The sequence below is a fragment of the Pinus tabuliformis genome, chromosome J (genome assembly GCF_031772625.1).
Source record: "Pinus tabuliformis cultivar Carrire ecotype Pingquan chromosome J, CPIR1, whole genome shotgun sequence".
Lineage (NCBI taxonomy): Eukaryota > Viridiplantae > Streptophyta > Pinopsida > Pinales > Pinaceae > Pinus > Pinus tabuliformis.
In genome coordinates this window covers 278,819,977-278,840,763 of record NC_142295.1, presented here as the reverse complement: position 1 = coordinate 278,840,763, position 20,787 = coordinate 278,819,977, and positions in this window count along the sequence as shown.

Here is a 20,787-nt window from a genome sequence, read left to right as displayed (position 1 = left end):
TGCCACCTTGGCTGTCTCCTTGTCTCCATTTGCGTGGTATTTGCTCCATTTAATGCCAAAAAACCTGAAATCATCATGTATTAGCCACATAGGCATAATGACTGCCCTTCTTCCTACAAATAACATGAATATACTAAAAAATGATGCATAAGTGATAAAAAATGAAGGGTTGAGCAAGGTAAGTAGGCCAAATGAGCCCAAATTGTTACCAAAATTTGGGGCTCATCAATATGAGTCAGCCATTGGGAATTTTACGAGGATTATGGACGTAATTAAAGAAAGAGGGCTTGCAACATGCCTCTATCAGTCAACGCTGAAGGCATTTCAATGGAAGAATTGACTTAAGTCGGTTGATGTATAAATGAATTGCCTCAAAATAGCTGAAAAGATTCTATGACAATAGGGAAATGACTCCTTCTGAGGCCTCCACTAAAGTAGCAAGGGGACACCTCCTCCTTTCTCTCTCGACTCTCCTTCTCTTTGCATTCATTTATGAATTTCTTCAAGAAAGGGATTTGATCCCGTTGTAATCTTTTTGGGGGCAGCAGAGCCTGTTACAGAGCCAAGACAACTAGGCTAGTATGACCGTTGGGTCTTGGGCTTAGATATTTTTGTAAACTACAATGATAGTAGCCATCTCTTCTTATAAAAATGGGGGAATAAATATTATATAGAGGTTCTAGTTCCGCAAGGTTGCAGAGATTCTTAGACCCGCAAGGGCTAATCTCTATGAGGTTGATTTGGGCTCTCTTTTTTGTATTCATGGCAGGGTTTCACTAGTTTCATTACTAGATGTACGAAATGGTTATTAGACGTTTAAGATTAAAGGAAATTCTTTTGTTGATTCCAAACATGGTTGATGTGATGTAAGTTTACCCTATTGTAACTTCGTTTCATTGTGTATTTCTTCATTAAAACAATGTTAAGGCAGTTGTCATGTTTCTTGTTGATAAATGGATTTGTCTTCACTGCTAAATAGAAGAGAGTACCTGTGTGAGACCACAAAATTACTTTTGTTATCTTTATGCATGAAGTACATGTCATCCTTCAGATTTAATCGTGTGGCTCAGACTTACCTCAACTGCTGAGATAGATATTGTTACCCATTAATATACAGCCTAAAGCTTTACACCAACTCCCCCTATTATTGTCATTCCAGCTTATTACTCTTCATGTTTATGCTGAAATACAGTGGCTGAGGACCTTTTTTATTACAACACTCTACACCAGATTTCCTCCTTCTCCTCCCCTATCCATCACCACTTTCTTTTGGTTGCTTACCTTTATCATCGCTAGTGTTCATATTGTTCCTGAGCATCATGTTTACATTCGGGTCTTCTTCACATGGTTCAGACATTATCATCTATAAATTCTGAGTTAGAGGGGGCTAAAGTACCCCTTTTTCGTGCAGTCTCACTATCAGTGTAGGGAAATCTTTTGCCTCATGATCAAACTGAGTGTAGTACAAACATGATGTCCTCATCGGGTTTGTACAGTTGCAGGCATAGTGCCTTGGCCCTTCGCAATTATAACAAATTAACTCTCTGAGACCACTTCGTGGTCCCATTCCACCTCGACCTCGACCGTGCCCATGAAATCTAGCACTTGTCTTTCTTGTATTCAGGTCGAGGGCTCGTGTTTCGGTCTGCACCTTGTAGGTAGGGGTCTGATCCACCATTAGTTTGTAGCTTTTGCAGGTGCGCTCATCATGGCCTACTGAGCTGCAGAAGTTACAAAACAATTGTTGTGACATTTGTGTATAATTCTGCAATAGATGAAAATTGTCCGTAGTGTGTTTTCCTCCTATCTTACAGATCGCGCACCATAATGCAGGTGCCGCATTCGGCCCTGCTTGTGCCTTAGTTCTTGACAGCATCGACCCTCCTCTTTCCAAGTAGTTCGCAAACACTGGACAGTGGTCCTTGTCATGCCCCCGGCCTTTGCATTTTATGCATCATACCTCCTCTCACACCTCCAGCTGAGGTGTCCTATCCTGTTTCAAACTTTGCATTTCCAAACACATATTTTGCAATTACGCGTGGATTTTTTGAACTCCTAGACTGGGGTCTTGTATAGGGGTCTCATGCAATTTCATCACCATTTCTAAAGCTTCGGCTTGGGTGGAAATTTTTTGTTGTGACAGCACCATCCTTAAGTGTGCTGTCAGTGATGCTACAAACCATGCGCGATGCTATCCATCTGTCAATTTCATGTTGGCTTCGCGAATAATACCCTTCAGTATTTGGTCCAAATCCCAACGTCTCTTGCCCGGGAATGTCGTCAGATCGTTAAACCCAATGATTGATTGTGTTTCTGACTTTGGCCTGTTAAATTCCCTGTTCAGTGCAGCTTGGATCTCTGGGATTCCTTTGTTTCGATGGTCATTAGAATGCTTGATGTACCATGTCAATGCACGATCCTGTAACATGCTTACCAGTGTAGCCTTCCTGATGTTGTCATCCACGACGTCCTGTGCTTCCCATATTACTCTTACCACGAACCAGAATTTGTCTGGATCTTCATTCCCTGCTCTTATAAATACTGGTAGTTTGATCGCACTCGCCATACTGAACTATAGGGGTGGCAGAGGTGGGGTGGGTGGAAATGGAGGTGAGGAGGGTGAGATGGGTGGCAGTGTAGGTGGAGGTGGTAAATAGGGAATGCACTACCTTATCAGACTGACTGTGCTTCTCAGAGAAACTTTTGCGAGCTCTTCCTCGCTCTCCCGCGAGGGTGAAATTAAGGGACTAGTTTCCAATTATTCATTACTTCCACTTCTATAGATCTTCCCACTTCGCATAGTCCCAAAAATTAATTTATTCACATAACCCACTTTTCACACAATAACATCTTAATCCAATTGTTCAAAGATTTAATATACTTACCTCGCAGTCCCTTGAGGAAATGTCGCTCTGTCTCATTGTAGCTAATGGTCGTATCTACTACGAACTCAGTGATAAATCCTCCTATAATTTGGTCGAGCACATGGTCCACAGCTCACGTGATCTTATCTCCCGATGCTTCTATTCTAAGCACTAATTCCGGAGTCCACACGATTGGTTTGTCAATCCTACACCTTCCCTAACTGTCTGCAAGCTTCGCAATCCACTCATAGAGCTCACAAGGAAAGGATGCTAAGAAAATTTCGTGGATTTTCGTATACAAGTAGCGCCCCAACCACTGTTCTTTAGTTACTCTCAGATTTCTATTTTCTTGTGTCGTGAACTCGTGAATCTTATTATCCAACCACTCTTTAATTTCTTTCTTTGTTGGATTCCAGTGGCCTGACATCAAACATCCCTTATGCAAATCCCAGTCCCAACAACAGAACCATTTGTTGGCTTGTATGGCCCTGACCCAGGTTCAGAGGTGATTTAGGCAAGAAAATCCTGGCATTATTGGCCGTTTCAGCAATAATCCATGGAGCGCGGACTAAGGTCTCACCCGAAGTAGTATGGGAGGGTGCTAGAACTAGGTTTTCGCACCTTGGGGATGTCTGATGAGATTCACTAGAGCAACAGAAGAGGCTAAATATTGGCTTGAGCTTGCTTGTGAGTAGGGAGATTGATCATACTGAGTGTTGGGATTGTTCTTGTGAGAACAGGCATTGTATTATCATCTTGGATTTTTGATTTAATGCAATACATATAGTGGGGTTTTCAATTGAGGCTTTCCCCTCCAAGTTGTACAGATGATGCATGCAATCAGTTGAGGATCTATGTTTTAATTGCATAGTTATGGAATGAGGATTTCCCTTTAAATACAGGCTAATTCTCTCAGGAATTGTGAAAAGAATTAGAATCTTGGAGGCTTGGAGATTTGGCTAAGTATTTGCCAAAGGAAGTCATCAGGCGGAGGATAGGAAATACTTGTGCAGGTTAAACTCAAGGTTGAGCAAAGCATATTGTATTCATCCCAATTCTTTGACCAAGGATGCAAGTAATCAAGGGTTTAGTATTGAATGTACCTCATTAAAGGCATATTGAACCAAACCCTCTTACCACGATTTTCATTTCATGACAATTGGAGTGATGCAAACCCCTCTCATACCATCTTACAAGCACTCCTTTATTTAAGATGTCCTAGGGACTAGTCTACAATCAACACATAGGGTGTCTCTAGGGAAGTTTCTTTGGCTCTTGATGTACTTGTTCTCTAGGTGTAATATTCAGTGACAAAAAATTTCTGGTGTGTTGCCACATAACGGATTAGAATATTTTTCCATGGGTACGTCAAAACATTTAATTTCCTCTCTTGGGTGAGCATAGGAGGTGTGGGTTGAAGAAATCTCACCTTGGTGACTCCACTTTCAAATATATGGTAAGCAACCTGGAAGCTCCACTATCCATATCTTTTTTCTGATCATCCTGGCCTTTTAAGCATCCTCATACTCACTCTGATGCTACAACAGCCCAAAGCTCCCCCTACTCTTGAAACCGAAATCAATCATATAGGGAGGTTTTCAAGATGGCCTTCCCTGCATTCCTGGCCAACCAATTTACACCACCAGAGTTTTATTCTATTTTTGGTTTTCCCAATCATGTCCCTTCATATCATGAGTGGAACACCTATTTTCCTAAATTCAGTGAGAACTCAGAGAAAAGACTTGACCAACACCTCAAAGACTTTCATGAATGCATGGAGGAACGAGGTATTCTTCTTGAAGATGTACAAATGAAGTTATTCAAATTGTCTTTAGAAGGAGATGCTAGGGTCTGGTTTAAAACACTACCTCATGGAAGCATATCTTCCTTGAAATGTTTCCATACAACATCCTATCAATATTATAATACATATCATCCACAGAATGCTCTCCTTGAAGATTTATTCACACTTTGTAACGATCAAAATAGTCCCGAGGTTGATTAATGTATTGAGGATCTTGGTGGAGCTCCTCTCCAAGAAAACATCTACTCACATCAAGAAGCATCACCCTATCAGCCAAAAGGAGAAGAAGGAAACACCACTGAGTTGCAAAAAAACTCTCAAAGGGCTTATTCAGTTGAGTCTAATGGACAGTCAAGTGAGGCAGAGCTACCACCCTCTTAGTTATGGGAAGATGAACAAGTAAAAGAGGCCCCAATTTATGATGCATATCTCTCACATGAAGAGAGGGATCAGGGACATCCTACGATCTATGACTCTATGATTCAAAGGAGGAGGAAATGGTCGAGGAGGTGTAGAATGATCTGTTATTGAATGTTATTTTTGTTGTGTTAACTTCAATTACAGATTTATAAACAATGCTTTGTTCATTGCTTCATGGGCATAGGTTTCCTTAGGTTTTTTGCTGATTGAAACAAGTAAATTACATCAAATTTAGTGTGACATTCATGAGAAAAGTACAAAAAACCATCAATTGAACACTTTAACACGGTGTTTTGATGAAGGAGTTCACCCCTCCTGGGATACATTTCCATGGTCCAGCTTCGATGGCTTGCTGAACAACAGCAATAAAAAGTATATAAAACCATTAATTGGACATTTTAACATAGTGTTTTGATGAAGGAGTTCACCCCTGCTGAGCTACATCTCCTTGGTCCAGCGTCCATGGCTTGGGCCTCTGTATTAGCTCAATATGAAAAAAAATGTTGTTTAAAAATATCTACTACTCCTAATATCTACACCATTGTGGTTAGAATGTCTAAATTAGCTAGGAACACCTTTTCCTGAGCTCAATTTGGTTGAAAATTTCTCCAGTTATGGCTTAAATAGTCTTTCCCTAGAAAATCTCCTCTAAAACTGGAATAACTCCAGTTAAGGCCACTAAAATTGATGAAAATGTTAGATTTAGTGGGTTCTGCCAAAACATGGGCATTTTAAATTCAGAGTTAAGTGTAGATTAACTAAATGCTAAACCAGGATTAGCTAGAGGATTATCACTAATCACACGGATAAGTCTGATTATTTTCCGAAACTATTGGCAGTTTTGTCAGGCGTCGCATGTCATGGTTTACGGTCACATTATCCATCGAGTTAATTAAACACAACCTTAACTGATTACATGCATTTACATGGCATCCATTTAATCTTCGTGTTGTGTTTTCATTGGAGTCATCAAAGGTTGTGGTAACCGTAACTCTTATCTGTTAGGTGTTCACATGTGGAGGGCTGGCCTACGGGCTGGGGATCCTAACCACCCATTCTGAAAACATTACACTTCAAATATGTATGAAAAAATATGGTGGTAAGAAACATGTTGTAGAAGAGATGGTAGAGAGCTTGGTCTACAGAGCGGAGATCGCAGGTTCGAACCATGGGACCTCCATAATATTTTTGTTGCACTATGTCGAGCATGACCTTTGGGGAGGGACACGTGGCAACCTTTGTGCTTGCCACTTTTCCCCTCCTCATTGGTCCTATTCTAACCAATATAAATTTGCCACATCACCACCTCTTAACAACCAATAAGAGCACAACACTTGTCGCACTGTGATTACATGTTCACTATCCATTTACCCTGCCTAGTCACTGGACACGTCAGTAGTATGGACTGGTGACTATGAAGTGACTGGGAATTTTTTGTTGCAAATTTTGCATGTTTATCAAAGCGAAAAAAGCTCAATAAATTACTCATACAAAGTTGGCTTTCAGTGAAATGAGTTACATTAGGATCATTATTCCGAGGCAGATGCGGTCATTCAGGTTTCAAGCCATTTTGAGAACTTTGATTTTTGAGCTAATTACTGAGCATCTGATCATTCCTCCCCACTAGAAGCCTTTTGGACCCCAAAATACACTATCAATTGTTCAACAAGTGAGGGTACAACTCCCTCACCTTCTTGCTCTGTAACCATTTGGCTTTAGAAGGCTTTCTTCCCTTGAGTCCCACTCTAAGGTATTCAACATCCCCCTCTCTTCGAAGTTCTAGTTCTTCTGTCAAGTATGAGATCTTGCTGAAGCTCATCTCGATATTCTGGAGAGAAATCATCTATTGATGGTAGCTGAACATTCTCTCCTTGATCATAAATCAAAGGAGGCTCAAATAATATCAAATTCTCAACATTAACAACAGAGTATATTTTCATATAAGGAGGCAAATCTAGCTTAAATACATTATTACCAATCTTTTCCAGAATTTTAAAAGGACCATAATGGATTGGCTTAAGCCTTTTACCTTCCCCTTGAAGTCTCTCTTTGCTAATACATAACCAAACTTCGTCACCAACTTGAAATTTGTGATCAATACGGTGTTTTTCATGCCTTGCCTTGTAGTTGCTTTGAATTTTCTCAAGTTATCCCTGCACTATATGATGTATCAATTGAATTTTCTCTATGAACTTCCTTACATTATGAATGCCGCTGTGACCATCGATGGCAACATCTTTCTCAAGTCCAATGGTGATCCTTGCAAGTACCCATAACATGCCTCAAATGGCGACGTGTTTATGGAAGAATGCTTTTCCCTGTTGTATGCATGTTGTATGTAATACCACTGCTCATACCACAACTTGGGATGTCTGTTGCAATATCCTTTAAGAAGATGAATGATTGTTCTATTTACCTCCTCGGTTTTTCCATCTGTTTGTGGATGAAAGATAGTACTTTTATTCAACTTTGTGTCCATCATGTCCCACAAATTTGACCCAAAATTCCAAACAAATTGAGAATCTCGATCACTTACAATGGAAGTAGGAAGACCAAAATGAACTCAAATGTTTTGGAAGAAAAGATGAATTGTTTGATCAGCTGTAATTTTCTTTTTACATGGTGCTAGTATGCACATTTTTTTGAACTTGTCGACAACTATGTACAAGTAATCATGAATTTTCCTTGACAATGGAAGACCTCTGACAAAATCCATTGAGATACTCTCCCACGGACGTGAAGGTACTGGAAGTGGAGTGTATAATCCTAGTTTCCTAGTACTAGCATTACTCGTTGCACACAAAGAAAATACTCTTATGAAACAAGATACGTTATCAAACATGTGTGGCCTGTTAAACACACACATGGGCAACAACATAATATGAAAGATAAGCATGAGAGTTCATTTTTTATTAACAAAACATATACATTTATAGTACATGGTTTGACTGTTGGCTTCCACATCCCAAGGTCTCTTGGACTTCCTTAGTCTATTCCACTTCCACACTAACCCATAGAGGATTAGGTGTCCAACATTCCCCCCCGTAATCCAAAGCGTTATGTATGAGTCCAAGAAGAGAGCTGTAATACAAAATGTGCAAAAAATGCATGGCAACACTAGGCTGAATGTGCTCTCCGAAATGTTGGTATAAAGGGTGGTGGTTTAAGGATGACCACCAACACTGGAATGCTTAGTGCAATTCCTAGAACTCTTCCAATTCTGGCATGAAGCTCAAGTCTTCTGCTAAAGGAAGTGTTCCTGATGTTTTGAAGAGGGAAACCTTTAACAATGAAAGGGAGGTCTCATCCCACATAAAAGGGAGAACTTCAACCTGAAAAGGGAAGTCTCAACCTGTTATGGTTTAAGGATGACCAACAACTCTGGAATGCTTAATGCAATTCCTGGAACTCTTCCAAGTCTGGCAAGAAGATGAAGTCTTCTGATAGAGGAAGTGTCCCCAACTCTATTCCTAGAATTCTTCCGAAACTGGCAAGAAGCTGAAGTATTCTACTAGAGGAAGTGTCCTAGATTACCAACTGAAGGCATTCTTAAGGGCATCTTTGTCTCTGGCTACAACTCTGAATCTGGTATGGTAAGTTGTGGCCTAGGCTTGCTTGATGTTTCTTTGAAGCTTGTAGATGAACATCATTCCCCCCCCCTGTTAGATACAAGGTGAGATGATGGAAAAAACTCTTTTGCAAGACTGTTCAATACTCTTGAACAAGTTCTCACATGTGACTAAAATATCTTATTGGCTATTGATGCCCATTTCCAAGAAGTGATCCATCCAAGATGAATCTTTGTTCTTGCAAGAGGTTTGTTTCTGAAGCATCTATTTGAAGAATGACTGGTTTAATGATAGTGCTTACATGGATGAAGATCAAAACAATGATCTTTCAAATGGCCAACTTGGTCACAATGTTGGCATTTCACAATATGCTGTTGTTCTTATTGTTGTGGAAGAGGGGCAGAATCTGGAACAACTAGAGGTGAACTGTCATGAGGAGCAGGTGAAGATGAACCATCTTGAAAAAATCCAGCACTTTTAAATTGAATGGGCTTTGAGTAATCTGGAATATGAAAGGACACGTCCTTGTCATATCCAAGACCAGTTTTGTGCTTGTTATGGACAAGCTCTTCCCAAGGTCTGATGATGGGATTGGGAAGTGCAAACTGAATTTCTACATCTGTATGTAAAACTGCTACTTTATTTGGAACTGGATCTAAATGAACTTCAACAATATTGACTTGTTGTTGATGGGTGGTTGTCTCAATTTTCTGAAAAAAAAACAGGTTCAAAATGATGTCTATTTTGATGTAGCTCTTCTTTTTATAGCTATGATTCAAGCTGCAAAAAATCAATCTTTTCCTGTGCATTATGCAGGCAAGTTTGAATGTCACAGAGAGTGTCTTTGTTGATGTTTACCATCCCATCGTCATTGGACTGTATCAAAGTATTTAATAAATCTAATACATCATAAATTAACGCCATTTTCACTTACAACAAAAGAGTACTGAAGCAACTCTGCTTTTTGTAAGCTAGAGAAAAAATGGAAATTAATAGAGTGGCTTGGATATAAGTCTTCTAAAAAATATGCAGTGATGAGGCGACGTCTCTATAAAGAGACCAAACCATTATACAACTTGTTTGCAATTTTCTTCAACACTTCTTCACAATTCACGTATCTTTTACCACCATCTTCAATGATTGCATAGACTAATTATATCCAAAAATGAAAAAATTAGCAATGGAATCAAAACCTCCACACTAAATTTCAGCTCGTCGAATCAAATCCTTTGTCTCGAATCCTTGAACAGAGGATACTCGATGAATATATGCACACTTCCAGAAACCTTACGACCGTGTGTTTCAAGACTACCTGACTCAAAATTTTGAACAAACAAACACTTAATCTGTGCATAAAAAACTACTGATGCACAACGAATATGTGATCTCTGAAATATATGTATGTGCTTAATGTAGCTTAAAATAGAATTTAAGCTTCAGAGAGGGAGACTGAATCAATGCTTCCACATAAACATTCAATGCACCACGACAGATTTGAACTTCACTGTTAATAGAGATGATCTTATGCTAAGAACATTGAAACAAGTTGGTACCAAATTTGGTTACATAAACCTCGGTCCAGCATCATGGTGAAAAATCAATACAGCCCAACCTTCTCCTCACGGCTTACGCACCAAGCAATTCCCCAGATGTGCACCATTCGACGTAGGTTTAAACAAACAACACATGTATCAATGCCTAATCACTGGCTCTATTCAAAGTTGTGTATATAAGCCAAGTCTTCAACGTTATGTGTTCCTTGACCAGGCCATGTGCATAACTTAATGCAGTGCATAGAATAACCCAATTCAACTGTTCAACGCTAAGTGAACCCCAAAATTGATAGAAACATGCAGGTAGCCCACAACTGCTCCAACCTATGCAATCATCTGAAATCATCTTCCACCAATTTTGGCTCTAGCTCTTCTGTTCTCCTTCCTCAAGCTCTCGCAACAGCATTTGAGATTATCACACTCCACTTCCTTTTGTTTCAACTTTGTTCTTGCTCTCCGCTTTTGGAATCACACTCAATGAAACACTGCGTTCTAGAAAAATCCTTTATATATATTTCAGCATTATATATACCAAAACAATGACTTTATATATACCAAAAACACTGCGGTGCAAGAATGTCAAAAATGGAGGAACACTCACCGCACCAGAACGGGAAGGTCAATGGCGAATGGAGGAATGCTCACCGCATCAGAACAGGATGGATTCCACCACGCTTCTACTGCGCAAGACTGCGAGCACCTTTGCCTTCTATTCCTACACTGTTGACGAGGAGTCTTCAGAGATCTTGTGTATTAGCGATGCACCTTCAATCACAATGCCTCCTGCTCCAAGGCAGTAAGGTCTACACAGTAACTCCTAGACTTCGGAATTATAATCAAGTCAATAATAATGGGCCAGCATATGGAAATTCAGGTGTATGGCCATGACAGCGTGTGCATGGAGGGTCAATGGTGAATGGAACAACAAGCTGGCTCTCCTGCTTCCCGTTGATGAAGCCGAGTGAGAGGATGGTGGATGCGTTGCGGTTTGGAGCGTATGACCAGCATGGAGAGAGCAGCGTTGTTGTACTCTATTATACCATACAATGCCAACGGTGGTTCAGTCACACAGTCTACACAGTCTGACACACAAGTCGGATATTAAATCACCACTCAGTACAACGTAGCTAATACAATGTAGTTTCCCACCAAAACAGCAAAGACGACCCAAGAAAAAAATCCAATGATAAATTTTCAAATTTCAAGAGATTATGCATGCCAAGACAGATTCCTGTCAAAGGACAGACTACAGAGAAAATAGTAGAAGGGAGTTACAAGGGCATACTAGAATGCCAAAAATGGAGTTGGGGAAATGACATAGGTTGCAGCCAGAATTTAGCTGAGAAAATATTCATGAAATGCAGAAGTGATGGCAGAAATTACCTGCACAAAAAGGCCATAAAAAAAATGGCTCAAAGTAATTATGCAAGGCATGAATACGCCTACTCTAATACCATGTTAAACGCACACATGGGCAACAACATAATATGAAAGATAAGCATGAGAGTTCATTTTTTATTAACAAAGCATATACATTTATAGTACATGGTTTGACCATTGGGTTCCACATCCCAAGGTCTTGTAGACTTCCTTAGTCTATTCCACTTCCACACTAACCCATGGAGGATTACGTTTCCAACATGGCCAATAACAATACCTTTGGAGATTTGTGACTATATTTCCTACACCAAAGTTTCCAGCAATCAATGAGGTGTGTGCCTCCATTATGATACTGTTTCTTTCTCCATATGGAATACAAAACTTCCCCAAATGATACAACAAACTGTTATGTACATGATAATCCAACTCTTCAATTTGGTTTCCTTGACTCATGTTTGCATACACATCTTGAAAGTCACTATCATTTGCATATTTCTCAATGTAACTTTCATGCAAAACATAATTATTCTTGAGTACAACAAATAAACTTACAATAGGCCTTGAAAGCATATCATCTACCTTATTTTAGATTCCCCTTTTATACCTGATAACCAAATTAAATTGTAGTAGAAAACCCATCCATCTGAAATGTCGTGACTGCTGCAGCTTTGACTGTGACTGTAAATACTACAATGGTTGATGGTCGGCATGGATAATGGTCTACTTTCTCATCAAGTAGTGTTTCCATTTCTCAACACTTTGTACCAATGCGTAAAATTATTTTTCATAAGTGGGATAGTTAGTTACAACTCCATTAAAAGTTTCAGAATGAAATGAAATGGGCTTACCATTCCACAATAGAATTGCTCCCATGGTATAATCTCTTGCATCCATTCGAATTTCGAATGGCTATCAAAGATCTGGAAGTGCCAATACCTGTGCTGAACTGATATTTTTCTTCAAAGAATCAAATTATTTCCATTGTACATCTCCCCAATGGAATATTTTCTTGACACCTGTCAATGCATGTAATGGAGTTGCAATGGAAGAAAAAATAGCAATAAACTTTCTCCAATATTGTGCTTCCCCTAAAAAGATTCTTACCTCTGTAACTGTATTGGGCTTGGGCCAATTCAGAATGACCTCAACCTTAGAGGGTTCTACCTTTAGATCACCTCCTCCAACAATGTGTCCCAAATACACTAAATAAATCTTGCCAAATTCACACTTTGACATCTTTAGAAACAACCGTGTTTTTCTCAAGACATCAGGTACTTTGTTTACATGCATGACATGTTCATCTCTGGATTTTCTGAATATGATTATAGCATCTAAGTACACAATGAAAAATTCATCTAGAAATGGTATTAATACATCATTCATAACTCTCATGAAAGTAGCTGGAGCATTTGTAAGACCGAAAGACAAAAAATCCACTCAAGCCATCCTTGTTTAGTTTTAAATGTTGTTTTCCAAATGTCCTCTTCAGCTATTCTAACTTGATGATATCCAGTTCGTAAATCTAACTTAGTGAAATAATTTTCATACCTCAATTGATTAAGAAAATCATCAATTCTTGGGAGTCGATAATGATTCTTTACCATGATTTTGTTCAATGCAGGAAAATCCACACACATGCACCAAGTCCCATCCTTCTTTGGCACTAAAACAATGGGCGAATGACATGGCGATGTAGACGGGAATATGATACATTTGTTTAGCAATTCTTGAATTTTCTTCTTTATTTCCATGCTCTCCATAATTGACATGGGATACATGCCAATGTTTGGAAGTGGAACATCCTACTACAGCTGTATCTCATGCTAAATTCTGCTCTTGGGAGGTAACCCCTTTGGTTCCTGAAACATCTCGCCATGCTTTCTTACCACATCAAACAAATCAGATTTCAATTTGTCATCACAACCTTCAAAATATTCATAATCAATATAATTATTTTTCTTCATCATGAGAAGCACAAAAGTTTTACTTGCATTTACTATCTCTTCATCTACCCTGCATTAACCAAAGAAATGTCTAGATTTTTGCAATAGACTCTCACAATGTACTCCACCCCATACTTAATCAATAAGTATTTGTTTTCATGGAGATAAAATACTTGTTTCCTATCATACAAATATGGACTACAGAAAATGATTACTGAGTTGTCAAGTGGAACTACATTTAACTCAACTTCATCAATGAACTTTTCTGTAATGGTGAACTTGAACAAACACTTCCTTGTAACCTGTAAGTTTTCATTGTTGACTATCCAACCCAATGGATATGGCTTATGATGAGGTACAGTTTCAAAGTTTAGTTTTTTAGCCAAGTCTTCTGAAATTAAGTTTGATTGTGACCCATTATCGAATAATGCATCAATCTTTGTATGATTTGAAATTACCCTTACATGAAACAACCCTATTCCTGATTCTTCATTTGGAGTGTTGTTTTGACTTTGTGAGGAACTAGTGCTTGCATCAACTTCTTTCCCTTTTGTGACCATGGCTGAAATCTTGGTCTCATCACCAAAATATGAACCAAGGTCATGTTGTGTGCTAGCGGTCGTCTTTTGTGTTCCCTTATTGTTTTGTTTCTTGGGGCCCTAGTTTCAGATGTAATTTCCAACAATGGGATTCATCATGCCCAGCTTTGGAACAATGTTGGAATATGGTTTTCTCCCCTTCTATGTTCACACTTGCATTCTTCTTTCCCTTCCATTCCCCCCCCTTCTCTTTCTCCTTACCCTTGAATGGATTCTTCTTACTACACTCTTCTCGAATGTTCTTTCCCCGTACATCAAGGTGTGTGGCTTGCACACATACCTCATCCAAATTTCTTGGATTGAACATAAGGATAATATGTTTCAAATAGGAATGCAAACCCCCAATATATTTTAATAGTGTATCTTGGGAATTCAAATTTACTCCTAACAACAAAGCCCTCTTTCTAAACTCCTATGTAGAGTCTTGGACTATTTGGCCTTTGAGCTGCCTAAAATTCTTCCAGCTCATAATGGATTTTTCCATATAGGCTAAAGGGTAAAAGTGTCTTTTATTTGCATAAACAAATTCAGCCCATGTAATGCATATCTTACCATGAATTTTCATCTCCTCTTGAGTCTTTTCTTCCCACCAAACTAATGCTTCTCCTTCTAGCCCCAATGAATCCAACTGGATCTTTATGTCATCTTCTTGAAGGTTTTGAATTTTGCATTATACCTCCAATTGTCTAACTTTTCTGCATTCACCTCTCCATTGTACATAGGAAGTTCAAACTTAATGTCCAATTTGAGTAAGCGAGTTTTTCCTTTTCGGTTTTTGAATGAGTGTGGATAGTTTCGGTGGTGGTAGTGGAAGATGATGAGGAAGATGACAAAGATGGTGGAGATGGAGGTGGATTTCCACCATTACCCTTTTACCTTCTTCTCACCTTTTTTATCCTCTGAGCTTCCTTCTCCATGTGGAGGTTTAGAATTCTCTCCAACTATTCTAGTGTTACTCCCTTCATAGAGGACTTTAACAATCTCAGTTAAAGTATAGAAATGTTTCTTGAATTCTTCCACTTATCAAGAAGGAATTTTAGGTTCTCTTTCTCTAGACATAATGGCTGTGGATTCAGACTCAGAAACTAATACTACTTGTACCTCTTCAATCTCAGTTGAAGGAAAAAATTGAGGAGTTTCAAGTGTAGTTGGAATTGGAACTTTGGGTGGTGGAGATTGTGTCCTTGTGGTTGTCCTTATTCTAGGCATAACCTCAAGAGTTGTAACCAACAATTTCCCTTCTCCTCTCTACAGCTTTAACCTTGTAAGCACCACAATTTTTCAGCCATTAAAACCCTACTTGCACAAAACTTAGGCAATCAAGAAAATAAACCTTTTATCAGATATCAACTTGATCTGTTATTGAATGTTAGTTTTTCTATGCTAATTTCAATTATAGATTTATAAACACATGCTTGTTCATTGATTCTTGTGAATAGGTTTTCTTAGGTTGTTTGCTAATTGAAACAGGTAAATTACATCAAGTTTAATGTGACATTGATCCGAAAAAATAGCTTAAAATAAAAATGCTAAACCAGAGAAATAAAAAGTAAAACAAACCATCATTTGAACACTTTAACACAATGTTTTGATGAAGGAGTTCAGCCCTCCTGGGCTACATCTCCTTGGTCCAGCTTCCATGGCTTGGGCCTCCGTATTAGCTCAATATGGAAAAAATGTTGCTCACAAAGCTCTACTAATATTGATATCTGCACCACTATGTCCATAATGTCAAAATTAGCTTAGTAACACCTTTTGTTGAGCTCAATTTGGTCGAAAATTGCTCTAGTTATGGCTCAAAGAGTATTTCCCTATAAAATCTCCTCTATAACTCAAATAAATCCAGGTAAGGGTGCTAAAATTGGTGAAAATGTCGGATTTAGTGGGTTTTACCAAAACACCACCATTTTAAATTCATAGTTAACTGCAAATTAAATAAATGCTAAACCAGGATTAGCTGGAGGATTAGTGCTAATTGTGCGGATAAGTTTGATTATTTTCTGGAACCGCTGGCGGTTTTGTCGGCGGTCACATGTGGTGGTTTCTTGTCTCATTATCCATCAAGTTAATTAACCATAACCTTAAACGATTGCATGTATTCACATGGCATCCATTTAACTGTCGCAGTGTGTTTGCAACAGAACCTCCAGAGGTTGTAGTAACCGTCACCATTATATGTTAGGTGTTCACATGTGGAGGGTTGTGTTACACAAAATATTGTCACCATGACTATTTGCAGTCAGTATGGGTCTATCATCACTTATACTGTCCTCCTAAGCAAGTCTTAGACCTCAGCTCTTCATGTCAAGCTTTGAAAATGAGAGAAAGACATTAAAAATCAACAAAGCTCTGGTTCCGCACTTTCTCTCATTGTTGCCTGCGGTCCCGCACCCTATGTTCATATTACATGTGGATCTGCCCGCTCTGTCCCTAAAGGAGTGGGTGCGGACCCCTGTGAAAGTCAAAAAGGCACAAGTTTATTCTAAAAAACTCACTTTGGGTTAATTCTAGATGATTCTAGAAGGAATTTTGACGTGGATGGTTCGCTCTTAGGTGGTTCATGCATCCCAAAAGAGAAGGAGCTAATCCCTTGATGAGAGGAGCTATCCCTTTGAAGGAGGGCTTTATCCCTTTGAAGGAGGACCTAGTAACTTCCCTCCATTGCACTATAAATTAAGGCATTGGGCTGGTTGCTAGAGAGGTTAGAAGCTGAATATTTTTTAGGGTAAATGCTGGTGGAATTGAGACTTCCTAGTTGAGCTTGAGAGGAGAGATCACATACCTTTTGGCTTCATTGGGAAGAGAGTGAAACTTGTCAAAGTAGAGGAGACTTCTTGTTGGACCCTGGGAGGAGCTTGTACAACATCAAGGCACAGGTTGTAAAGTTCTTCTTTGATTTGAATTAATACAATCAAATTCATTTTTCTCAACAAATTTTCTTATGTCATTTGTTTCATGAATTCCTTGATCATCATGATAAGTATGCTTTATGATATTGGCTTTTCAGGTGCTATTTAATTTGTGTGCTTGTTTTTGTTTGCAGATTTGCTCAAGGGAGCTCATTTGGATCAAAGGAGCGAGGCTTGCACAAACTTGCATTGGACCCAAGGTAGGCCTAAAACACTTGTTTGCCTTTATTTATAAATTGCATATTTAGAGAAAGATAGTTTTTGATTGGCTTGCTTGTCACTAGATATCGTTAGATACTAGGGAGGTCAATCTTGTCCGCAAGATCGACTCATTCCGTGTGAGAAAATGGTGACTCCGCTGGGGACTTGATTTCTTGATTTGCATTACTTTGACCTGAGAAACTATGTTTTTGTTTCTATTTTTGGCTTGTTGTGTGTGGAATTGGGTAGATTTAGTAGATCTTGGATTATTTTTTGTTTTTCATAACTTTGGGAGAGGACCGCACCCTCGGCTTGCAACACAGTGTGGACTTATCCGCACTTTTGCTTTTCACACAGAGCGGTACCACACCTATGTGAACTGTGGGCCTGCGGACCCTCTCAAAATTTTGGAAAAATTAAGATTTTCTCTTTTAGTAAGCTTAGTTTTTGTTTAGATGTTGTTATCCCCTACCCAGACCTGCATGTGACTTTTCAGGAGCTTTTCTTAGGTTAATTCCATTGGTGTTAGGGTTTTAGGTGAAATTCCTAGAAGTTTTGGTTGTCGGGCTTGATTTTCATTTTGGTATTGTAGTAGCTCAGAGCTTAGATGCTGTAGAAGCCTCAGATCACCTTGCTTTTTACTGGCCTTCTTGTGAGTCTGACCATTTGCAAAGTTTGCCTTTGTTGAGGAATCCATCTTGTATTTTCTCTTTGTGAAACTTCGAAAAAACTTGTGTTAAAAGTTTGGATTTCATTTTTAGAAAAGAAAACAAAAATTGGTTGTTTTTTGACTGATTTGTGATTCTAGACAAATTAGTCCTTAGTTTGCTTATAGCTAAGTAAAACATCCTTGAAAAAGAAATCTTGTAAGCTTTTACTTCAAATAGTTTTTTATAGTTTATAGATCTCAAGATTAGAATTTTCCATAGTTTTGAGTGTTTTATAAAAAATAAAAAATCTCTTTTGGAAAAAGTTTGTTTTTGTAGTATTTGAGTGTTTGAAAGAAAAGGGAAATTTTTGTGAACATAACTAGTTGTCTCGTTGTTAGTGCATTGGAAAAGACAAAAAGCTCTTCTTTTGATTTGTTTGTTAAGAAAGATTTGTGTTTACAAGCATTTGCATTCTCAAACTCTTTCCTAGCTAGAAATTCATTGAAGGGAAAAGATTGCTTATCATCTTAAGTGCATTTTTTTTAGTGATTTCGAGTCGAGTCTTCACACCACAAGTTTCATCTCCGCACCTCTTGACTTAAACAAAAACCAATAAAAATAACGCTTAAAGTAAAATCTATCTAGTAATATTTTTATTTCTAGCACTCTATTACACCAACATAGCTTAGGCTAGTGTCTTGGAGTAGGGAGTAAGCTCCTCTTAAAGGAGAAGCACGAGATCGTGTCCGAACCAGTGTGGGAATCAATCCTTCCTCATTGGGAATGACACCAGATATTCACGTATTAAAAATGGTAAACCTTAGATTAACCATTTTCGAGGAGCCTGGGGTCACTTGTTGGTAAACCTTGGATTATGTCAAGGAGCCTTCCAGGGGATTGAGTTTGTTACTCCGCCCTTGCGTGTGTATCGGATCATAGACTGTTCCCCCAGTTATATTTGTTTCCGTTGATAACAATAGTGACCATATTCTATAGGATTCTTCCTAAGGTGACAGTGGCTGGAAGATCCCACTGTACCTGGAGCAGACGTTAGCTAGACTCACTTGGATTTTCTAGGGGGTTCTCTTCACTCGAGACAGTTTAGTGGAGAAACTTGTGCCAGTCTATTCATTAAGCAGGTTGCTGGGGTAACTATTCCAACCGCCATTTCTGTATTGAACTCTGCAACGTTGGATTTCATCACCAACTAGTGTTTTCAGTACGGAAAGTTACTGTTTGTGTGTGGTTTGATCTCCTAGATTCTTTAGGCCTGTGATTCAAATTTTTTTTGTTCTTTAGAGGCTTTAGGTGGTTTTCATTGAGATTTTTCTTTGTTTGCGTGTGAAGTAGTTAAAATATTTAATCGTGGCTGAATTACCGAGGAAGTCTCGTAGACTTCGTGGCCAACCTCCTAAGTTTTCACCGAGCCAGCTTGAAGGGTTAAGAGCCCTCGTAACTCCTAGAGACAGTAGAGTTGGGTCACCTGAAGAAGGAGAGTCTTCTTTAGTGGTACATCCTGATTATCAAGCTCTAGTAGCAGATTATAATCCACAATCTGTGTCTGTTTCCGAAGTTACTGGTAGTTTTTCATCTACTAGTGATTTAGGTGAGGAACCTGAAATATCTGAACCTGAAACTGAATTTGCTGCTACTCCAACATCGAGATTTACCTCTCCAACTTCTAGTGGTCTTGGTTCACCCAGGGTAGAAAGAATAATTACCCAAAATCTTCCTTCTGGACTTATAGCTATTGAAGAACTTGCTACTCCGGAAGAAGAAGGTATCCCTATCCCTGAAAATCAACCTGTTATAGAACTTAGGGAGCGTGAATCAATCTTTTACAGTCCACCTAGGAGCAGTGCTTGGTATCTTTCATTGACCATTTTTTGGAAAAACCGAGACTAAGTTTTTCACCACCTCGTATTCCTTATCACCCAACACCTAGGGGTTACTATCCTCCGTTAAATATGTCAAGACAGTCGTCCATGTTTTCTCAATCTCCGGAAACCTTTTTGTACGGCGGTCCTTCTATTCCCTCTGGGTATCAGTCACTCACTGGTACTTTTTCGAGAGCATCTCCTCAACCTATTGAACAAGGGTTATTAACTGGAAATAATGGTACTAAGCCGTTGAGTGTAGAAGATATTCTCATGATGTCAAGTACTATTCCTAATCCTCAACCTCAAGGTGGCCAGTTACCGCCTGGGGGGCAGCCCTAAAGTCCTCAATTATCACCTGGGGGGCAACCTCAAGGTACCCAATTTGCGCTTGGGGGGCAACCTCAAGGACAATACATACCTACGGGACAATACATTCCTCAAGGTCGACCCCAGACTCAATATGTACCTCAAGGTCAACCGCAGTATCAATATGTACCTCAAGGTCAACTCCAGTATCAGTACGTGCCTCAATGTTATTAACCTCAAGGTCAGTACTCGAACCAAGGTTTCCAACCACCTTACGGTCAATCATATGTCCAAGGAACTGGAAATGTACCGTTGAATTATCAACCCTACCCTCAACCCGGTTATGGTCCTCAATATTCTCAACCTATTATGGGTTTGTACCCCGGAATGAATTTAGTGTGGGATCCATCTCAAACTCAACAAGTCTTGCAACCGAATGTACAGTTGTCATCTCAAACTGGACAACCCTTAGTTTCTGGCTCACCCCAGCAACCTGTCCAGTCAACTATTCAAACTTCTGCACCTTCTGTAGTTTCTCAGCCTGAGCCTAGTATGCCTCATACTCCGCCTCAAACGGTTGCTGCAACTGCTGCAACATCTATTCAATCTACCCCACCTACTTCTGGAGTATCGACAGCTCTAGTTTCTACTATTCCTGTATCAACTCCTTAGACATATTTACCTCAGTCTGGATCCACAATTCAAGGTT